This window comes from Bos grunniens, chromosome 22 (genome assembly GCF_055505025.1).
Source record: "Bos grunniens cultivar Pamir isolate PY7600 chromosome 22, Bosgru_T2T1.0, whole genome shotgun sequence".
Lineage (NCBI taxonomy): Eukaryota > Metazoa > Chordata > Mammalia > Artiodactyla > Bovidae > Bos > Bos grunniens.
The window spans coordinates 39,695,942-39,718,917 of NC_141186.1; the positions used below are offsets into that span (position 1 = coordinate 39,695,942).

Here is a 22,976-nt window from a genome sequence, read left to right on the forward strand (position 1 = left end):
CACATGCTAGCAAAGTTATACAAAATTCTTCAAGCTAGGCTTCAGCACTAAGTGAACCCAGAACTTCCAGAGCTGAGTTTAGAAAAGGCAGAGGAATCAGAGACCACATTGCCAACATCTGCTGGATCACAGAGAAAACAAGGGAATTCCAGAAAAACATTTACTTGACTATGCTAAAGTCACTGAATATGTGGATCACAACAAACTGTGTGATCCTGCTTCATTGACTACGCTAAAGTCTTTGAGTATGTGGATCACAACAAACTGTGGAAAATTCTTAAAGAGATGGGAATATCAGACCAGCTTACCTGTCTCTTGAGAAACCTGAATGTAGGTCAAGAAGTAACAGAATCAGACATGGAACAAAAGACTGGTTCAAAATTGGGAAAGGAGTATGGCAAGGCTGTGTACTGGCACCTTGCTATTTTAACTTACATGCAAGAATACATCATGTAAAAATGCTGGGCTAATGACTCACAAGCTGGAATCAAGACTGACAGGAGAAATATCAGCCTCAGATATGCAGATGATAACACTCTAACGGCAGAAAAAGAAGAGAAACTAAAGAGCCTCTTGATGAGTATGAAAAGAAAAGTCTAAGAGCTGACTTGAAACTCAACATTCAAAAAACTAAGATCATGGCATCCAGTCCCATAACTTCATGGCAAATAGAAGGGGAAACAATGGAAACAGTGACAGATTTTCTTTTCTTCAGCTCCAAAATCCCTGCACATGGTGACTGCAGCCATGAAATTAAGACACTTGCTCCTTGGGGGGAAAAAGTTATGACTAACTCACCATATTAAAAAGCAGAGATATCACTTTGCTGACAAACGTCTGTACAGTCAAAGCTATGGTTTTTCCGGCATCATGTACAGATGTGAGAGCTGGACCACAAACAAGGCTGAGCACTGAAGAATAGATGGTTTTGAGTTGTAGTGCCAGAGAAGAGTCTTGAGAGTCCTTTGGACTATAAGATTAGACCAGTCAATTCTAAAGAAAATCAACCTTGAGTTGAATATTCATTGGAAGGACTGATGCTGAAGCTGAAGCTCCAATACTTTGGCCACCTGATGCGAACAGCTGACTTCCTAGAAAAGACAGTGATGCTGCAAGACTGTGGGAAGGAGAAGAAGGGGGCGACAGAGGATCTCATAGTTAGATAGCATCACCAACACAATGGACATGAGTTTGAGCAAACTCTGGGAGATACTGAAGGATAGGGAAGCCTGGCATGCTGCAGTCCATGGGTCGCAATGACTTGGACAGGACTTAGCAACTGAACAACAACAATGCACAGCAGGATATTGCTCTAGTGAGGTCTAAATGACAAAGGTAGCTACCTGTTTTTAAAAACAGATTATTACTGAAAATATGGAAAATAACTTCCCCTTATCTGACACAGGGAAATAAGAAAATCTCACAATGAATTACACAAAATAAAGCCCTGTTTATGATGCTAAACCCAATAACATGAATTCAAATCGAAAGCATTTATCAGATCGATGAAGTTTAAATCCATTCATTAACTGATCAACCTTTACCTATCAGAGAACATGTTAGGGGTTAGAAAGAAAAGACTTGAACCCAAAACTTTTCACTTTCTTCAAATACTCACTTGATATAAAGGGTAACAAGCAATGAAATGGTCAAAAGATTCTACAGCGAAGTAAACAAGCAGCTGATGAAACTCTGATCAACTCTAATTTGAGTCTACTTTTCATTCCATTTCTGCTTAAAAGTACATTGAGGTGTCTTTTTCTCTTTTTTTAAATCTAGTGCTTCATTCAGACTTTAGCATTGTTTTCCTAAGTTTGATGGAATGGGAAATCAAAACAGGTAATGACAGTAACAGAGTCAAATGCTTTTTAGATGTTAGCTGGCATTTTTCTAGTACTAAACACCCAAAAGATAATAAAGTGAACTTTTATTATAACTATTACCAAAATTAATCACATTATGGAAAAGTGAAGAGATGGGAAATCAGTAGCAGTGACTTGATACTAAAAAAAGCTCAATTCATTACCACCACCAGGTTGAGCTAAACCAAGTATACTAAATTAAGACCAAAAAGACTTGGAAAAAGATAACAGTGAGTGTCTAGAAAGTGTTGGTAATACTACACAGACACTCTCTAAGTAACCTTATTTCATTCATCTTTCCAGTAATGACCAAAGCTAGACTTCCTTGAAGCCCTTCATATCTGTGAAGGCAATTATGACATGACCTCAGATAAATCTGCTTTTCAATGAAGATTTAAATATTTCCCATTAGGAATATGATTCATAACACAATTTAGTATTTTATAAAACAATTATTTTTTCAGTATTTACTATATTCTAAAACTCTATGGAAACTAGCACCCTCTTTAAATTTACCATAAACTAGGACCCTGTGTTTTAATCTTTTCATATTCAAGTCTTGGCACTGCCAAAGTTGCTCCTGGGATCTCAAAACACTCTGCCTCTCTGGGTTTCCATATTAGCAAAAGAAAAAAGAAAGAAACAAAAAGAAAAAAGGGCAGATTTTGGATACTTCTATAATTCTGAAAATTAAGTTACATTAGGTAACCTAGGCTGGAAATGATTTTTTTAAAATATATTTATATACAGAAGTAAACAAGGATGATGAAGAAACAAGATGAAGAGAGAAAAGTAATACCTATTTTTAAAAAATACTTGGATAAATGTATAGCAATAAAAATATTCTGAACCACATGGACCACATACTAATAACTTTAAAATAAAAATGGTTATTGAAATCCATCAGGAAGATGTAAAGAGAACTGGAAAAGAAAGAGGGAGGTCTTTGGGTGAAATTTCTAAAAAGCTACACACTGAGGAAATATATATTTGTATTACTAGTGCTTACGGACAGTTGACATAAATGTCATCATAAATCTATTTTTGGTCAATCCCATCTCTAGCCAAGGAAAATTCTGATTTCCTGATATTTTCAGTAGGACCATAAAGATAAAAACCTCACTATCTGCTTATTAATATTACTGAGGTTGATTCAGGGTTATATATTTACATTCAGGTAAATATAACAAAAAGGTTTAATTCACTGAACAGATAATAGGTACTATTGCTTTTTCCTATTTTATTAAACTATTTAGAACAGGTAATTTAACCAAAACATATGTATCAGTAAAATTAAACTGCAGCCTTTGGGGTTTAAATTTAATTAATTAGTGAAGTATCTTCCTCAGTAATGAGTTCCTTTTAATTTGATTTTATCATATAATTTAAATAAATATGCAATGAGAAGGTTAAAGAACACATTTTCAAAAAAGAACAGCCAGGAAAAATAAAACGCTTCAGATAAGCAATATGTCACCAAGAAATCAATTACCCATTTCTATTAAGGAAAATACTAGCTTTTATTTCTGTAGAAATAATAGTTCTACAGAAAAGCCACTTATAGCTTATGTACAAAATGCCTCTGAAGTACTAGTGACAGTAGGTTTGTTATCTTAAGCTGTTGCTAGGTGAATTTCAGACCAAAAAGGTGTATCATTCTAGTTCTTAGCAAATCAACTTACTAATCCATCCAAGACTCTATCAGTTCTATAGCCAATCTTTCTACTTAGCACCAAAAACCAAGGTTCCATCCCCATTCATAAGAACATTAGACATGTCAAAACCTCCTATTCAAATTGCAGCTCTTTGCTCGTCCTCTTCTCCTCCATCGTTCACTCTATAATCTGCTTACATTGAACAAAGCCGGTTGACTATGACCTGCTCAACTTTCCATCCTCGTTGAGCCAACAGAAGGTGACAAGCATTGTGCCTGCCACTCACTACGTCAAAACACAGCCCCGATCCGCGCTGATGCTGGTGCACCAAGAACCAGCTTTGACTAAAAGACAGGTTTTGTGAGCTCGTTCTGTGAACCTGAGCGGGAAGACTCCTTGTATGTATTAACTAAGATAAAGAGCAATGGATCCATTCTTTAACTTTACAAAACATTTACATAGGTCACCAATGATGTCCAGTGTTCTGTGCTTGATGCTCAGAGTATAGAAATTAATGAGAAAATGATGGTCCTTGCCCATTGGATGGTGGCAGAAGAGCCACTCATGTCTGCCTTCACTGTGAGTATTCAAAACTTTAGAAAATTCATGAGACTGCTAATGAGGTTATGAATGAAACTATGCAAGTTTTCTACATTCCAAACATAAGAAAGCAAAACACAAATGTCCTATAAAAAATCTTGCTTTCTTTCCAAATTCTTCACTCTTACAGGGATGAGGGTCAGAAAGAGAATCAGAAGACAATACTAGAGTCTGAAGGAAGCAGTCCATTAAAGAGAGACACATAAATGTACAAAATTTCACATGGAATTTCAGGAAGTTTATTAGCCCCATTTTAGGAACTCATATACTGCATTCCGGTGAGAGAAACCAATTATTATTATTATAGACAGTTTTAGAAACTATATATAAAGCCACATGATATAATAACAAATCAACTTTTCCTACAGCATCCTGAATATTCTTATTTCATGAAGGTAAAGGCAGAGTGAGCTATGACACAGGAACTTGATCTTTGAGATTAAACACCCTGCATGTGAAATTCAACTGATCGATTCTAGCCCACCAGTAAGTTGTGAAGACCGAGAGAGTACATTTTACATAAAGAGCGTAGTATCCACATAAATGCAGAGATTTGGGCCTTTTCAACCAGATTTTCAGCTTCTTTTGAAAAAGCCAAAAGCTCTGACTCATGTTGCTTTATATTCTCAAGTGTCAACAAGCCAAATAGCATTTAGGACAATTCCAGTCTTTCACATTCATGTCACACTGCTGGTCCCTAGAGAACCTGAGTTAATCTCAAATACATGCTTTTAAATAGTTGTGATGGTTCTAACAGGGAAAACCAGAAAGAGCCAAAAGTTCCATCAACAAAGCACTGCTAAACTAAATAATGTCACATTCACACCATGGAGAGGCAAACATTTTTCTATCATCCTACTGTGTGACACTAAACCAAGTATTTTATAAATATAGTACTTTTACTTCCTCCAAAAATTCTCATCAGATAGATAGTAATACTAAATGTCGGTTTACAGATAGAGGAGTGGATTAAGTAGATTCCCAAAAGTCACAAAGCTACAAATTAATGGCAGTGATGAGATCTGAACTCCAATATTCTTCCTCAGAACCCAAGCTATGCAACGTTTAAATAGCATGATGTAGAGAGCTACTTACTGTCAATGGGCGACTTCTTTCATCTAAAAAGGGAAACGAGCCTATAAAACTATGCACATCATGTTGGCATTTCTAAAGAGTGCTACATGTTTGCCAGAAAAACACGTCCTTTCTTCTTAACTAGTCTATTGCTTGAGTTACTTTATAATGAACATATATTATTTGAAAATCAAAAAACTACAAAACTATTTGCATATTAAGAAAAAAATATTTCTTATGTTTTCAATATGCCGCCTTTGTACTTGTTTCTGCTTAGGAAAAAAAGGTCTCAGAAATGACATTAAATTAGATTCATTGTTCTGCTTATTTTTTTCCCCCAGATCTTAAAGTAAAATGTATTAATTATGAAAAATTGGTAGACAGTAGCAATGACAAGAAAATTAAAATTTTTGAAGAAGTGAAAAATATTTTAAAACTTGGAAAATGTACATAGTATGTGAAGTAATAAAGCAGGTGATGATTGTATTCACTTTCATACTGACCAGAGTTATATCTTTTCTCACCCTCCTGCCAAATATTGGAAGGAAACAGATCAAAATGGTAACAGGGATCATTCTGTGATCAGTAGAAAACGGCATTTAAACTCAGACTATTAGCCTTCGTAGATGATTTCTACCAAGACAACTTCAGGCTCTACTGAGATGTGTCTCAGGATCTCTCTAACCTCACTTTTCTTACAGAAAAATAGAGATATTTGTTATTAACTGCTGTTTTCATGGAAGGATATTTTTAATAAGTGATGACTGAATGACATAATTTGTGAAGAACACTCTAAGTATACATAGGAAGTGCTTTTTGCAAAGTTAACCATCTTTATCATCCCAGGTGCCGTTTTCGATGGCAGAACTTGGAGTGTAGCTTTTACTTCTCAACATCTGACTCAGAAGTTCCCTGGAGGGACTGAGAAAATTAGATGTTGAAAAATCCCCCCTGAATTATTTGATACAGAAGCAGCCATGGTAGGTACATGCTCCTGACTTGCATGCTGTGCCTGAGCTGTAACCAGTTTCTTTAGTAGGGTCAGCTTCTACTGGTCTTGGTTCCATTCTGGGCTCCCAATGAGACTCGGTGAGACTCCGTCCACAAATATCGAGACTCACTCTTACACTATGCATACCCCACTGTTCAGTCAGATCATCTGCTCTCCAGGTGTGGCTGGCTCACTGACAGCCAGGTCTAATCACTACTGGATTGAAGGCCTCCTCTCTCCAATCCTTCCCTGGTAGCTCAGTTGGTAAAGAATCCGCCTGCAATGCAGGAGACCCTAGTTCAATTCCTGGGTCAGGCAGATAACCCTGGAGAAGGGATAGGCTACCCACTCCAGTATTCTTGGGCTTCCCTGGTGGCTCACCTGGTAAAGAATCTGCCTGCAATGCCGGAGACCTGGGTTCGATCCCTGGGTTGGGAAGATCCCCTGGAAAAGGGAAAGGCTACCCACTCCAGTATTCTGGCCTGGAGAAGTCCATCGGATCGCAAAGAGTCGGACATGACTGAGCAACTTTCACTTTCTCTCCAATCCACACCCCCATTCATGTATCCAGACTTTCCTTCTCCCACGAGAACCACTGTATCCAGTCTTGTCCACCTTTGTTCACTCAGAGTTGACCTCCTTTGCATCTTTTATTTTGGTAGCACAGTGCAGCATGTGGGATCTTAGTCCCCTGACCAGTAATCAAACCCACGTCCCCTGCATTGGAAGCGAGGAGTCTTAACGACTGGACCACCAGGGAAGGCCCTCTTTTGCATCTTATTCTTTTTGAGCTACCTCTGAAGCAGGATCTGTTCAGTTTCATTCATGTGTTCAAGACATAAAACTCTCATATATATATTGCTCTTCCCTTATATTAGCATTTGAAGAGGCAGCAATACTTAAACTCAGAAGAATTTGAGCCACCAAACCTTAAGATAAACCTGGCGATCCACAATCATTCAAAGAGACTGGGCTTCTTAAAAGAGGCAGCATCACCCCCAGGATCTACAAATCATTTTCTTTTTCTTTAAACTCCAAATCCAGTGCTGGCTTCCATCACAGGATTCTAGTAAACTCTACAAAGGAGACAGAGTATGTGAGCATGTGAGCCCAGGGGAGAGGCATGGTGCCCACAGGAGGAATACACAGCATTTTACTGCAATGTCAAAATACCGACAATTAATGAAGCATTTTTGTTTATTTTTTTTTCCTTCACTTACCATTAATTAGGAATGAGTGGAAACCACTTGAACTTGGTTTAGGAAAATTAAAAAATGCTGCCTTGATTTTGATGTAAATACCAGTTGAGATTCTCTCTGCTGATCTCTCAGGTGCCCTGAAGTCAAGGGGCTTATTTATCTTGTTCACTATGAAATCTCCTAATGCTCAACACAGTGTCTAGTTCTAGACAAACACAGAGGAAGGCACTGGTCTGGGATGCGGGCGAGAGTGAGGCAGAGGAGGGGAACTGGCAACCTCATCATCCTTGTGTGTGGATATAGGAGAACCTTCAAGCGAATAAATTGGTGGAGAAATGCTACACTTAATTCTCAGGGCTTTAGTTCATGAATGAAACTGATAATCTCAATCTACAATTCCCAAAGGCATGCCTTTTAAACTCTGCTACAGTAATTGCTCATGTACATATTAACAGCTCTCAAAAACCTGGACCTCACTGACTAATTGGAACAATCTGTCTTGATATGTAGATGTAATGGTTGTTAATATAAGAGCTCCACTGTGGCAGAACAGACCTTAAAAAGATCATTTTTCCAAGCTATATGACTAGCCCTCAGCCTAGCAGCATGAGGCAACGGAATGAACGTGTTTATTGGGGAGTAACTAATTCATTTGGGTCTTTCACATCCTTAATACAAGAGGAAGTCTGAGAGGAGAGGGTAGGATTTGTTTCTTTATAGGTCCTTTATAGGAATGAATTATAACTTTTTATTCTCAGGGATTAGAGTTCCTCACCCTGAAGTCACTGAGAGGACAAGATGAAGATTCAAAATGAGGACGTTGGTTTCTTAATATGTACTCTGCTCAACCATTTATGGCATCGTATCCATGGGCACAAAGATGAAGCAGTGACCAAGACAGACAGACTCCTCTCTCCTCCAGAAGCTTACATGCCGCATACAGGGGTAGGGGAGGTGGTAAGTGAATAAACAAGTAAACAAATCAATAACCAATTTCAAAAAGTGATAGGCATTATGAAGAAAATGAAACGGGGTAAATAGGAAAGAAAGTGGCTGAGTTGGGAGGGGAGTAAGCATGCAATGGTAGTTGTAATGGGTAGGATTAGGGAAGGAATGAGCAAGGGAAAGGGACAACCAGGGAGTGAATATTCTCCACTGAGAAGCAACCAGTGAAAGCAGAGGAGTCAGGAGGGCAGGAGCCAGATGAAGTGGGAGTCTGTAAGGTGAGGCAGGATTTGGGGATTTGTTCGACATGGGATCAGAAACCACTGGAAGATTTTAAAGAAAAAATATAATGCAATTCAAGGATTTAAAACTGTCGATATTGATTAAGGAGTGGATTGTTATGGAGAGGGGTGGATGGGCAAGACAGACCTTAGAAGAAATTACAGCAATAGTCAGAGATGGGGATAGCTGAAACCTGGGTGGAAATAGTGGCAAAGACAATAAACTGATGGATTAAGGATCTGCTGCCACATAGAAGGAGCAGATTTGTACATAATAAGGGGAATGGGGAATATTGAACATACTCTTAGAATGTTCCAGTTCTGCTGCAGCATGCCACATCTACTAATTCAAAGGAACCTTCCAGGACGGGGTTTGTTTCATCATTGTCATCTTTAATCATTTCTCCATGCTACGTTCTTCCTTAGTGTATACCTAATAGTATATACTTAGGAATATACTTACAAGCATCACTACGAACTAAGCTAGTGGAGGTGATGGAATTCCAGTGGAGCTATTTCAAATCCTAAAAGATGATGTTGCGAAAGTGCTACACTCAATACGCCAAAAAATTTGGAAAACTCAGCAGTGGCCACAGGACTGGAAAAGGGCAGTTTTCATTCCAATACCAAAGAAAGGCAATGCCAAAGAATGCTCAGACCACCGCAATATGGCACTCATCTCAAATGCTAGTAAAGTAATGCTCAAAATTTTCCAAGCCAGGCTTCAGCAATACGTGAACCATAAACTTCCAGATGTTCAAGCTGGATTTAGAAAAGGCAGAGCCAGAGATCAAATTGCCAACATCTGCTGGATCATCAAAAAAGCAAGAGAGTTCCAGAAAAACATCTACTTCTGCTTTACTGACTATGTCAAAGCCTTTGACTGTGTGGACCACAACAAACTGTGGAAAATTCTGAAAGAAATGGCCATACCAGACCACCTGACCTGCCTCTTGAGAAATGTGTATGCATGTCAGGAAGCAACAGTTAGAACTGGATATGGAAAACCAGACTGGTTCCAAATAGGGAAAGGAGTACGTCAAGCCTGTATATTGTCACCCTTATTTAACTTATATGCAGAGTACATCATGAGAAACGCTGGGCTGGAAGAAGCACAAGCTGGAATCAAGATTTCCGGGAGAAATATCAATAACCTCAGATATGCAGATGACACCACCGTTATGGCAGACAGTGAAGAGGAACTAAAAAGCCTCTTGATGAAGGTGAAAGAGGAGAGTGAAAAAGTTGGCTTAAAGCTCAACATTCAGAAAATGAAGATCATGGCATCTGGTCCCATCACTTCATGGCAAATAGATTGGATAACAGTGGAAACAGTGAGAAACTTTATTTTTGGGGCTCCAAAATCCCTGCAGATGGTGACTGCAGCCATGAAATTAAAGGAAAAAAAGTTATAATCAACCTAGACAGCATATTAAAAAGCAGGGATATTACTTTGCCAACAAAGGTCCATCTAGTCAAAGTTATGGTTTTTCCAGTAGTCATATATGGATGTGAGAGTTGGACTATTAAGAAAACTGAGTGCCAAAGAATTGATGCTTTTGAACTGTGGTGTTGGAGGAGACACTTAAGAGTCCCCTGGACTGCAAGGAGATCAAATCAGTCAATTCTTAACGAGATCAGTCCTGAATATTCATTGGAAGGACTGATGCTAAAGCTGGAACTCCAATACTTTGGCCACCTGATGTGAAGAGCTGACTCATTTGAAAAGACGCTGATGCTGGTAAAGATTGAAGGCAGGAGGAGAAGGGGATGACAGAGGATGAGATGGTTGGATGGCATCACCGACTCAATGGACCTGAGTTTGGGTAAACTCCGGCAGTTGGTGATGGACAGGGAGGCCTGGCGTGCTGCAGTCCATGGGATCACAAAGAGCTGGACACGACTGAGAGACTGAACTGAACTGAATAGTATATACTCAAAACTTGTGTATAACACCTATTATGCAAATACCATTTGAATACTATAAAACATTCAAGAAAGATATAAAAGTATATTTAAAAGCTAAATGAAATACAAGAAAATCCTAAGACTAGTGACTCATCCACAGTTTTTCTCTCCTCAAATTGTCTTTTTTTTCCCCAATCAAGACATACAAACTTTTTCTCCTGAGATAACATCAATATGATACCTCCCTTGATTAACACACTCTTCCGTCAAATAATAGGAATTCAGTCTCTTCCCACTGGTGCCATCTACAGCACACACATCCTAGGATACTCTCGGAGTACTACAGTCATCTTCTGACTTCTGTTCCCTACACTCAAGTGCACCCACAAAGATCCTTCTCAAATATAAGCCAGATAATGTCGCTCCTCTGGTTACTCACCTGGAGACAAAGCCACGGAGCTTCACACGGTCCACGAGAGCTCGTATCATCAGGACCTTGACTATTTTGCTGACTTTGTTCCTATCACTCTGCCCCTTGCTTGCTCAAGCAGGAGAGGCAGGCTTCTGTCTCAGGGCCATAACACCTATTAAAATAAAGGTTCCCTGAGGCCAGGGCATTTTCTGGTCCATGTAGAGAAGGCTCCGTATGCTAACTTAACAAGCAAACATTGGTGATAATTCAGAAACATAAAGGAAGTTATTTAAACATGTGTATAGATAGCAGCTAGACATCAGAAGGAGCTGTCCTTGAAACTATGAGACGCTGCATGTCCCCGAGTATTTATTCTCCTCCTCATTAGTTTATCAGAAGGCATAAATAAGAGGAATTCCATGGTCACCTAAGCTTTGGAAATTCCAAGTCAGATGAAAATTAAGCAGGCTACTCTATTGAAATATTCTTCAAGTATTACCAAATTAGCTTACTCTCAAGCTATTAATATAAGAGGAAAACATATCAAGCAGGATTTCCTACATCTATCTGACCACAGATCACTCTTTATACATTTAGACCCACTAACAAGAAGGAAAAGGGTGACAGAGGATGAGGTGGTTGGATGGCATCACCAACTCAATGCACATGAGTTTGAGAAAACTCTGGGAGATGGTGAAAGACAGGGAAGCCCGGCGTGCTGCAGTCCATGGGGTCTCGGAGAGTCAGACACGACTTAGCGACGAAACAACAACAATCTAGAAAATAGACCAAAGACGTATTTTCCCAAGGACACTGCCTATGTATAGTTATGATATTTCAGCCCATATTGGCCAGAAAAATAAACATAAATAAGGTGACAAAAAACAAGAAAAGAAAAAAGAAAGAGACAAGGAGATAGAGACAGGCAAAATTAAAGTCAGAGGCAGCATGAGCAATGTCAGAAAATCACAGGATGAGCTTTTTTTCCCCTCGTCCTGAGCTTTTCTTGATCAGAGAATGGCCAACTCCAAGGCATAAATTAAGAAGATTCCATGAATGTTGAACTTTATTAACCTAAGCAGTAAAGGTTTTAATAGGGAAATTAAAAAAACCGAAGCTCAATCTGAATAGAAAGGGCTGGGATTTAGAAGATATTTTACTATTAACCCAAGTATCTTTCATGTATTAACCTGAGTTTTACAGCCCAGTCTTCTAAGACATCCTCAAACATTCAGGAGATAAAATTTTGCATTTTTAACTAAAATGGGGTTTTGGTGACTTTGCACAGCTAGCCTCAGTACATCACAGGAAATGTACCCAGACTGGTATCTCTGCTGCACAAATAGGGTGCCAGGCCATGCAACTGGAGCAGGAAGCTGTAGGGATCTGCTCCCATCTCATTAAACGGGGATGCAATGAAATTCTATGCCCGGGATTTGACGGGGAGGGGGGAAACAGACTTTTTTTCAATCCTGACTTCTTTCTATTCCTTATAAATGTTTCTGACTGTCCGTTGTGAGAGATGCTGACACTAAAGAACTAGATAAAGGCTTTAGATTTAAGATGACTTGAAACCTTCCTGCTCAAATTTTGACAGGATCAAAAATAAAAAAAGTGATGGTGGTGTCTGTCTGTGCTGGTGTGTGTTTCTGAGTCCAATGTCCATAAACCCCACCTGAGCTGAACTTACAATGCCTCCGATCTGGCTGCCTGAGGCCCATCCCTGCCCCCAGGGCACAAAGGTCTCCCCAGCAAGCTTTATTGGACTTCCTCAGCCTGGAAATGGATTCCGAGAAGAATAGTGCTCACAGCCCCAGGAATGAAGGTCGTAAAATTAAACAATGGGAAATGACCTGAGAGTCTATAAAGGAACAAAAGAAATCCTATATCACATCCAGGGGAAGGCTTCTCAACAACCAACTCAGATCCCAACACAAAAGTGAACTACAGAGTCTGTTTTATTGTTGGGAGAGCAGAAGTGCAAAAATTACCAGAAATTCAGCACAAAGATTCCTCTTAAAGAATCCCTGCTACTCTTTTGTCTAGTTTATTAACTGTGTGTGCTGTTTTAAGTTGCTTCATTCCTGTCTGACCCTCCAACCCCATGGATTATAGCCCACCAGGCTCCTCTGTCCGTGGGATTCTCCAGGCAACAATAGTGGAGTGGGAAGCTGTTTCCTTCTCCAGAGTATCTTCCTAACCCAGGGATCAAACCAGGTCTTCCGCATTGTAAGCAGATTCTTTACCATTTGAGCCCCCAGGAAAGCCCAGCAATACTGGAGTGGGTAGCCTATCCCTTCTCCAGGGGATCTTCCCAACCCAGGGATCAAACTGGTATCTCTGGCATTGTAGGAGGATGGATTCTTTACCAGCTGAGCTACCAGGGAAACCCCAGTTTATTATCTAGATTTTGCTATTGAGGTCTGGTGCTCTCAAGTCTTGCACATTGTAGGTACAGTAGCCACAAGCTGTACGTGGATCTTGAGCCTCTGAAATGCAACCAGTCTGACTTGAGAGGATCTCTTAAATGTAAAATACACATCGATTAAAAAAAAAAAAAGAATGTGAAGTATCTCAGCTTTTAATCCTCATTACATGTTGAAATCCTCCAAGCCAGGCTGCAACAGTACGTGAACCAAGAACTTCCAGATGTATAAACTGGATTTAGAAAAGGCAGAGGAACCAGATATCCCATTGCCAACAATCACTGGCTCATAAAAAAAGCCAGAGAATTCCAGAGAAGCATCTACTTCTGCTCCATTGACTACACCAAAGCCTTTGACTGTGTGGATCACAACAAACTGTGGAAAATTCTTCAAGAGATGGGAATACCAGTCCAACCGTACCTGCCTCCTGAGAAATCTGTATGCAGGTCAAAAAGCACCAGTTAAAGCCAGACATGGAACAAACTAGTTCCAAATTGGGAAAGGAGTACATCAAGACTGTATATTGTCACTCTGCTTATTTAACTTCTATGCAGAGTATATCACAGGAAATGCCAGGCTGGATGAAGCACAAGCTGGAATCAAGACTGCTGGGAGAAATATCAATAACCTCAGATATGCAGATGACAACACCTTTATGGTAGAAAGCAAAGAAGAACTAAAGAGCCTCTTGATGACAGTGAAAGAGGAGAGTGAAAAAGCTGGCTTAAAACTCAACAGTCAAAAACAAAGATCATAACATCCGGTCCCATCACTTTATGGCAAAGAGATGGGGAAGCAATGGAAACAGTGACAGACTTTATTTTCTCGGGCTCCAAAATCACTGCAGATGGTGACTACAGCCATGAAATTAAAAGATGCTTGCTCCTTGGAAGAAAAAGCTATGACAAACCTAGACTGCATATGAAAGAGCAGAGATATCATTTGGCCGACAAAGGTCTGTATAGTCAAAGCTATGGTTTTTCCAGTAGTCATGTTCTGCTGTGAGAGTTGGACCATAAAGAAGGCTGAGCGCCAAAGAATTGATTCTTTCTAACCGTGGTGTTGGAGAAGACTCTTGAGAGCCCCTTGGCAGGCGAAGAGATCAAACCAGTCAATCCTAAAGGAGATCAACCCTGAATATTCATTTGAAGAACTGATGCTAAAGCTCCAATACTTTGGCCACCTGATGAAAAGAGCTGATTTATTGGAAAAGACCCTGATGCTGGGAAAGACTGAAGGTAGGAGGAAAAGGAGACAACAGAGGATGAGATGGTTGGATGGTATCACCAACTCAATGGACATGAGTTTGAGCAAGCTCCAGGAGATGGTGAAGGAGAAGCCTGCTGTGCTACAGTCCATGGGGTCACAAAGAATCGGACACTACTGAGCAACTGCAAAACAACACGTTGAAATAGTAAAATTTTACTCATTGCAGCCCCATGGACTGTAGCCCACCAGGCTCCCTGGTCAACGGAATTCTCCGGGCAAGAATACTGGAGTGGGTAGCCCTATCCCTTTTTCAAGGGATCTTCCAGACCCAGGGATTGAACCTGCATCTCCTGCATTGGCAGGTGGATTCTTTACCACTAGTGTTGCCCGGGAAGCCCCAAATTTTTAAATAACTTGGTGAAAATAATAGATAATTAAAATTGTAACAGTGATAATTATTATATAAATTAAAGGAAATAAAATGAATTATTAAAATCAAATTAAAACACTTCTTCTTAACTCTTTTAAAGTGGCTACCCCAAATTTTAAATTACAATGTATGGCTGATATTATACTATCAGTGTCGCTCTCTACACAATAGAGAATAGACTAAAGTGGTCAAGCCGGATAAAACATGTAGTGCTTGCTACAGATATCTCCAGGCAAGGAGCTGATGGCATTTTCTGTTCACTTCTCCTCTTTTTTTTTTTTTTTTTTTACTGTATGTTTTACTGCTGGTTCAATCATCTTTGGACATTTTAAGTTCTCTGATTTTTTTTCTCCTGTTATACAATAAACAGTGGTTATGATGTCAACAAAACTATTTCTACTGCTGACACTAAAAACAACCTAAAGTGATGATAAGAAAAACAGTGAAATAACTTATCAAATAAAATGAATGGTCATTATTGGAACCAAGATTCTGGAGTACTAACAGTAAACCTCAGCTAAGCCATTTAGCGTCCCAGAAGGTCAGCTGTGCCATGTTACATGGTTATCATGAGAGCACCGCCTTCATAAGGCACATGAGAAAATTAAACATCTGAAACATTCTAGACACAAGTAACACTTATTAAATGGTGTCTGTAGTATCGCTGTTACACAATCATAACTACCAGTGAGACAGGTCGGAACCTGGGACCCTGAGCTGCAGTGCTTACACCTGGACAAATGTCTCCTCAAGCAACAAAATACAAAGAAACTATAAGAGTCTAAAAATAACCAGGGACTTCCAGTGGTTAAGAATCCACCTGTCAATGCAGGAGACAGGGATTTGATCCCTGGTCTGGGACAACCCCACATGCTAGAAAGCAAGGAACCCTGTGTGCAGCGACCACTGAGCCCACAAGGTCTAGAGCCCGAGCTCTGCAGTAAGCGAAGTCACAGCAATGAGAAGCCCATGCACCACTGCAGGAGCCCCTGCTCACCACAGTCAGGGATAGCCCACATGCAGCAATGAAGATCCAGTGCAGCCAGAAATAAAAAAATTCAAAAATATAAATTAAAAAAATAAATAAAAATAACTGCATGAATGCAGCAGGCCCAGTTGTAACAATTATTAACAGTAAGATACCAAAGGGCCAAAACCAAACTGCCATTGCTGATATGCAAGAGCAAAAGCAAGGTGTGATCCCCGTGTGCAGCAGCAGCCAGGGCGAGGCAGGCCACCAAAGCCAACCCTCCAGCCTGACCCACCAATCTGCCCTCACCCTCACCCCTTTTAAGGAACCCGCCCAACCTCCTCGGGTTCCCTCAGCACTATTTCCAGTGAAGCGATGCTTGAATTCCACCCGTGGCCTTATCACTTTCTACTGAATCACGAGTCCAAGGACCTGAGTCGGTAACAGCAGCCCCACCTCTGACACCATCATGGCCTCCCTAAGTCTTTTTCTTTGGTTGTCCAAGCCACCCTCCCCCACCCCCATCACGAAGTCTTCACATTTCTATATTGAGAATGTTTCCAATTTAACCAAGCTGCTTTTCAGAGAGTATCCTCTGCTTGTCTGAGCTTTTCAGTGCAATGCAACCAGTTGCCAGACCCCACGTGACAGGGACACAGCATCAAGCAGTCCTGAGTCAAGTTCAGATCGCAGGATGACAGTGTGTGGTGAGGACTGTTGGACACCACGGACATCTTCACATAGGGGACCGAGACTGCTTCCGTCTTACAAAACCCACTCTCTGGCTCTGTACAGCCACGCCGGAGCTTCTCCATGGAGCATACTTTAGGTACTGTGTGTGCTTAGTCGCTCAGTCGTGTCCGACTCTTTGCAACCCCATGGACTGCAGCCGCCAGGCTCCCCTGTCCTTGGAGATAAGCATGAAGTCCTAGGGCCTCCTCAAATGTTCTTAACACAGGTGTGCATGTGTGCACACTCGGTCATGTCTGACTCTTCTGCGACACCACGGACTAGCCTGCCAGGCTCTTCTGTCTGTGGATTTCCCAGACAAGAATACCGCCATTTCTTTCTCCAGGAGATCTTCCCAATAAGGGATCGAACCTGTATCTCCTGCATTGGCTGGCAGATTCTTTACTGCAAAGCCATCAGGGAAAGAAACCCAATTAACATGGGACATATGTATTACCAAAAAAAAAAAAAAAAATCAGCCAGATGGAAATTAAATATTTCATGGAATCCTTATTTCAATAAAGTCATTACTTGAAGTCCAACCAATTCCCTTGCCATGTGATGGAAGCCACTAAAGAAAAACAGGACACATCGCCGAAGAGCCAACACTAGACAACCAGGTAACAATTTCTGTAACACTTTCTATGTTCCAGGATGGGGCAAGACAAGGAAACCAGGTCCTGTCCTGAGTTCCACCGACTGAGGAAGCTCTGCATACAAAGCACCTTTTCCAAGAACCTGTAACAACTGCAGGAATTTACGTTAAGAACAAGGCAAGGCCAAAGAAAAAGGGTGGTACTGCAAAAATTATTTTTAGTAGAAAATTTCTCAATCTCCCTTTAATGATAGTTTCCTGTAATGACAAAGCAAGATAGCATCGAGTTTATAAAGACACTAAACAACTGTTCTGTGAACAAGCCTTGCTGGTTTTATAGTTTTCACCATGAAAGAAATCCAAATCATCCTGTCTGTCCTCTGAAAACATTTATTTGAAGAGGACTCAACTTCTTACAAGGAATATGGACTGAGGGAAGAGAGGAGAAAGTTATGAACCTCATTTCCGCAAGAGTGATATGCCTAACTTACACTGAGGGAGACAGCAGTTATGTAAGTTCAGAAAAATACCAATTTAAACAAAGGTAAACACATTTCCACTTCCCTGGGGGCTCAGGCAGTAAAGTGTCTGCCTGCAATGTGGGAGACCTGTGTTCGATCCCTGGGTCAGGAAGATCCCCTGGAGAAGGAAATGGCAGTCGACACCAGTACTCTTGCCTAGAAAACTCCATGGACAGGGGAGCCTGGTAGGCTACAGTCCATGGGGTCGGAAAGAGTTGGACACGACTGAGCGACTTCACTTTCACTTTTCAAACACATTTCCTCAATGGAGGACTTCTAATAATCTTTGGAATGCCATTGCATACAGTAAGTCTTCAAGAAGGCATTTCATATGTCAACCTTTATTTCCAGCTGAAAAAAAAAGAAATTCATACAAGAGTAATGGGCAAATTGCCTTCAGCCCACTTAATCTCTTCTCATGCTTGTAGCTAGGACTCCACGTGGCAGTTCAAACCCCAGCCGGACTGGTCCACATCTGAGTTATGCAGTAGCTGTCATGCTTGTATGAGTGGAGAGACGGTGACAGAGTGTGATGCCTCTGTGTGTGTCACAAGAGCACGAGTGCACTCTTATCACACCCATCTTACAGATGGCACAGCTGAGCTTCTGGGATGCTAAGGGCCCCGGCTGAAGTGTAGTGTTAGAATTCGAGAATCTGGGTCCCAATGTCTCCAAAATCTTAACTAGGATTCATTTTTACTTGTACATTATGTCACTGTTTTTCTTGTAATCACTTTAGGTTGTTTTTAGCATCTTATCTGGGAGAAGGAAGGCAGACGTGAGCTACTGGACATAACCTAGGGGTTTAAGGCAAGTCAACTATCCAACCAGAACAGGACAGAAGCACTGGAAAAACAAGACTCATTTCACAAAATGAAAGGAAAATCATCAGGCTGACTCTAAGCACAAAGGTAGGTGTTGAGCAGACAAGAACGAATACAGAGTAGGTCCAGGTAACATATCCACAGATGTGGATACGGAGAATGCAGCCTCAAACAGAATGTTAAAATGGGACTGAATCACACACTGAGGTCAGGCTAACACTAGCACCTTCTTGCCCCCTGGACAAAACCTAACTTTGACTAAGAATGTTGTATGGTATCACGGCCGAGCAGAGCAGGGAGCAGGACGAGAAGGGTACCCAGACGTACACAACCCATCAGGGAGACAAAGAATTTAGTGTGTGCTTGTGTCATGGGTGGAAATAACCTACACTCTTTGGAACATAAACCAGGGCCACACTGTGGACCAATTTTTAAAATGTCTGATAAATCCTTTATCAGTGACTACGAAACCTCAAAAGCTTCTGAGATCAAAGTTGTTATTATTGATATTTATAACTTTGGTGCAAAACTAATTCAGTAGTAAAATCAGAGGTGGAGAGACATGAAGCTACTTAGAATATTGATATTTCCTACTTGTGTGAATATTCATCTGCATGCTGCAGAAATATAAATGTATTCAAGGGGTATAGTCCCAGACCCCACTATGTGTCTTCTGTAAATATATATGACATATGCACCATCATGCCTTTCTAAAAAAGATACTGAATTCTAAAACATCTGGCCTCAAGGGTTTCAGCTAAGGCCCTGCGGACCTGCACCATATGGTAGTGTGTGCACGGTATGTATTAGGAAAAATGTCTTTGCTTCTACTCACTTGCTAAGATGCTCTAAACTGAACTGAAGTGAACCAGCTGTGAGTTTCACTGGAAAGGGCACACACAATCAGTTTGGATCATTTAAGCTTATTGAAGACTTCAACTCATAAAGCACCGATAAGTCTGAATCAACAACTCCCACGATCGCTTATTGTAATAAACAAGATTTTAATTACCTCAGAAAATAAGCATGCAATGAACCTCCACCTTAATGGAGCTCTCAGAGGGTTTCATCTGGAGGTTTCTCTTTGCATTAACTCCAACTTCAGTTATTAGCGAAAACACGGCATGATTCAATTCCTATTAGTGCTACATGAACCTTTATTTAAAACAGGGAATGAGTATGGAGTAGTGAGGATATTCAGGACACAACCATCACAGATAACTGATTGAACAGATAAAACAAAGTGGAGTACCATGGAAAAACTCAAACAGAACCCCTATTCTAATCATAGGAATATTTTAAACCTTCTGACTTTAAGGATGCTTAATCACATCTGCAAAGTCCCATTTGCTGGACAAAGTAACAAATAAGTTCACAGGTTTCAGAAATTAGTGAGTGAACATTGTTTGGGGGAGGGTATTATCCTATCAAAACCCCAACTGATCTCTCTTAATTGCTTAAAGGTACCTGTAAGTAATTAAATATCACCTGTCTCAGGGCCTTTGCACACCTGTGTTCTTTGGGCAGGCTCCAATTAATCTCTTCCCTCTTAATAAATACCTGTCTCCACTGATGTCTTCCATCTCACGACAAAATGCCCTTCTCCTTCAGAGACGGTTTCACAACCAATATTACAAACCCGTATATGTGAGTGTTTGGTCAATATCTGTGTCGTGACTCGAGTATAATTATCTCGATGAAAAGGCTCTCTGCCTCATCATTGTAACCCAGCATCCACATGACAGAAGGCACTCCAGACAAATCTGCTTCTAGACAAGAGATAAAACTGAATACTAGGAGGTAAGTGCATCTGAGGACCCAAAGTGGGTCTCGTCTCCTAGCCTCGTCATCTGATTTCGACTTTCTTTTCTAATTTTAACAGAGCTGTAAAGAATGCCACTATTGAAAGGCTTTTGTTTTAACAAGGACATTTATTTCTTCTGTTAGGCTGGATGTTTTTAACTGCAGGAACAACAAGGCTGAGTCCAGGATTTCAGCCAGGAAAACACGGAGAGGTTTAATTTCTGAATGTGTACAAAGTTGTTGCAGATGACCTCAAAGAATTCCTGGGAAGCAGCAAAACATCCAAGGTTGGGTTTGTAGCAGTTTACCCTCAGGGAGCAGATCCAGAATCTCATGGGGCATAAACTTGAAATCCAATCTGCAGCGCTGGGGCCGAGGCAACTGAAGAAATAGGAAACACTCAAGGTCATGACTTTATCCCAAATGGAATCTAAAGGAACCAGGACTGGCAAGACTCTGACCCAGGAGGCAAGAGAGGCAATTTCTTCTCTAAAAACCGCAGGAGGACGGAACAACTCTGCCATGAGGCTTCTTTAGTCAAATCTACTTAAAATGATGCCACACAAGTAAAGGAAGGCTGGATTCCACTACACACACAGCTTTCTCTTCCCGAGAGTCTCCCAATAGTGACAGTGGGCTGTCCTATGAATTGGGATGTGTAGCATCATCCCTGGCCTCTGCCCACTAGATGCTGGTAGCACACCACTGCCCACAACAGCGACAACCCCAAGTGTCCCCAGAAGATGCCTAATGTCCTCTGAAGGGGAGGATGATATCTCCAGTGGAGAATCAATGCTGTATTTGACCAATCCCAGCCCAATCGTCCACAATGTCTCTTCCTTCTCTGGCTCTCTATAAAAGACCAATAATATCCCCAATGCTGATAAATTACCATGTGGTACATTATGATTTTCTCCCTTTCATTTTAACATCTTGAAAAGCAGTGTAGTTATGTGGGAAGATATAAACCAAGTCTGAGATGTTCAAACAGTGTAAAAATCTCAGGAAGAGCTGGTGTTAATCAAGAGCTCCAAGCAATTTAATTCTTGTGCAAAAATGAGCAACATTTCTGTGCATATTTTACAACTAAATTTGATCCCGTTACCTTTGATCTCTGAAATTCAAGTTCCTCCAACTACAACCACTAAGTAATTTAACATATTTATCACATTAAAAAGAAAAACAAGTTAGGAACCAGATGGGTTTCAATGAAGCACCCAATTAATATAGGCAGCTTACCATCTGACATTACTGAGAAGAAATAAATTCAAAGAGCTTGGTCCAAAAGTAAGTCTGGGCATTGTAGCTGCCATTTCTAATTAGTTTCTAAATTTCATGGACCTTTTTGAGTTAAAAAAAATTCATTTAAAGCAATAAATTTTCAAAAGAATATGTATCTATTCTATTCATCTTTCCAGAATCAAACAGGAGGAGGAGACAGGCACTAGGAAATGTGATTTCAGCATGAGGCAGGCAGTTTCCAGTTTTTTCTTTCAGAGTTTGTCTTTTCCAAGCCAGCTGCCAAATTAAGTTTCCCAAACTTTCAAGTACATGTCTTTTGTCCAGATCAACATTAACTAGACAAATGGCAGCCTGATTCAAAGATAAAGAAGCTTTAGCGCAAACCTGGCTGGACAGAAACTGTCCCTTCAGCTGCACTGCCAACGCGAACTGGCTGACAGGGACAAAAGAGAAACCCCGAACCTCAAAACCTGATGCAACTTGGCTTCTAGGAATCAAGTTTTCCAAGTACAAATCAAGCTAAGATTTCTAAGAAATGATTCATTCAACATAAAAGGAGAAAAAGAGCCCATTAAGTAGAAACCCTACTCATAAGGCATAACATTAATGTGACTAGGACAGGAAGTCCCATGATAGAGGAATGCTAATGCAGAAAGAATTTTTAATACCGTGAATTCATCAGCTCAACAACAACAACAAAAATATGCAGCACTTTCTCAGAATGGTGATCTCTGGTTTCTCCAGCAATCATGGATGAGAGACAAATCAGTATGTGAATATAAACATGTATAAACAAAGAAATACTATTCATTTCCACCTCTTGTAGAGATTTTTCACCTAAGCTTCAAAGTTACCTAAAAGGCCCATTCATGGGTTTGAGGAGTGAGGGTGAGTGACAAAACCCTACAGATTACGAGCAAATATGTGTGTGTACACATTTATATTTTTTCTCTATGGAGAAGGACTGAAAGTATTCATCAGATGACCCAAGTAGGTCATGACTTACTGAAGTCATAAAACCCTAAGAGAGTTGTCATTTCATGTTTTGAGTTCAGTCACAGGCTTGGGTACAAGCCTACCTACTTCTTTCACAAATTTGTAAAGCTTACCATGTGGGCATCCAAATAATCAACAAATACGCTTGTCCCAAGGAAAGAATATTTACATCCTGACTGTGATTAAAGATATAAAAAAATGAGGCTAGCAATGGAGCAGATGTGTTGTCCCCACCAAGATTAAAACAAGAGCTTGGAGAACTGAGCCTTCCCTCTCTCTCAAGTACATGTCTTGACCTACCGCA

The 22,976-nt window shown here is 40.4% G+C and overlaps 1 protein-coding gene across 19 annotated transcripts in view; it reads right to left on the minus strand.

Moving 5' to 3' along the window:
- The window catches only part of PTPRG (protein tyrosine phosphatase receptor type G), a 777,241-nt gene that overhangs the window by 294,368 nt on the left and 459,897 nt on the right, over positions 1-22,976 (minus strand). The gene's annotated exons all lie outside the window — the stretch shown is intronic.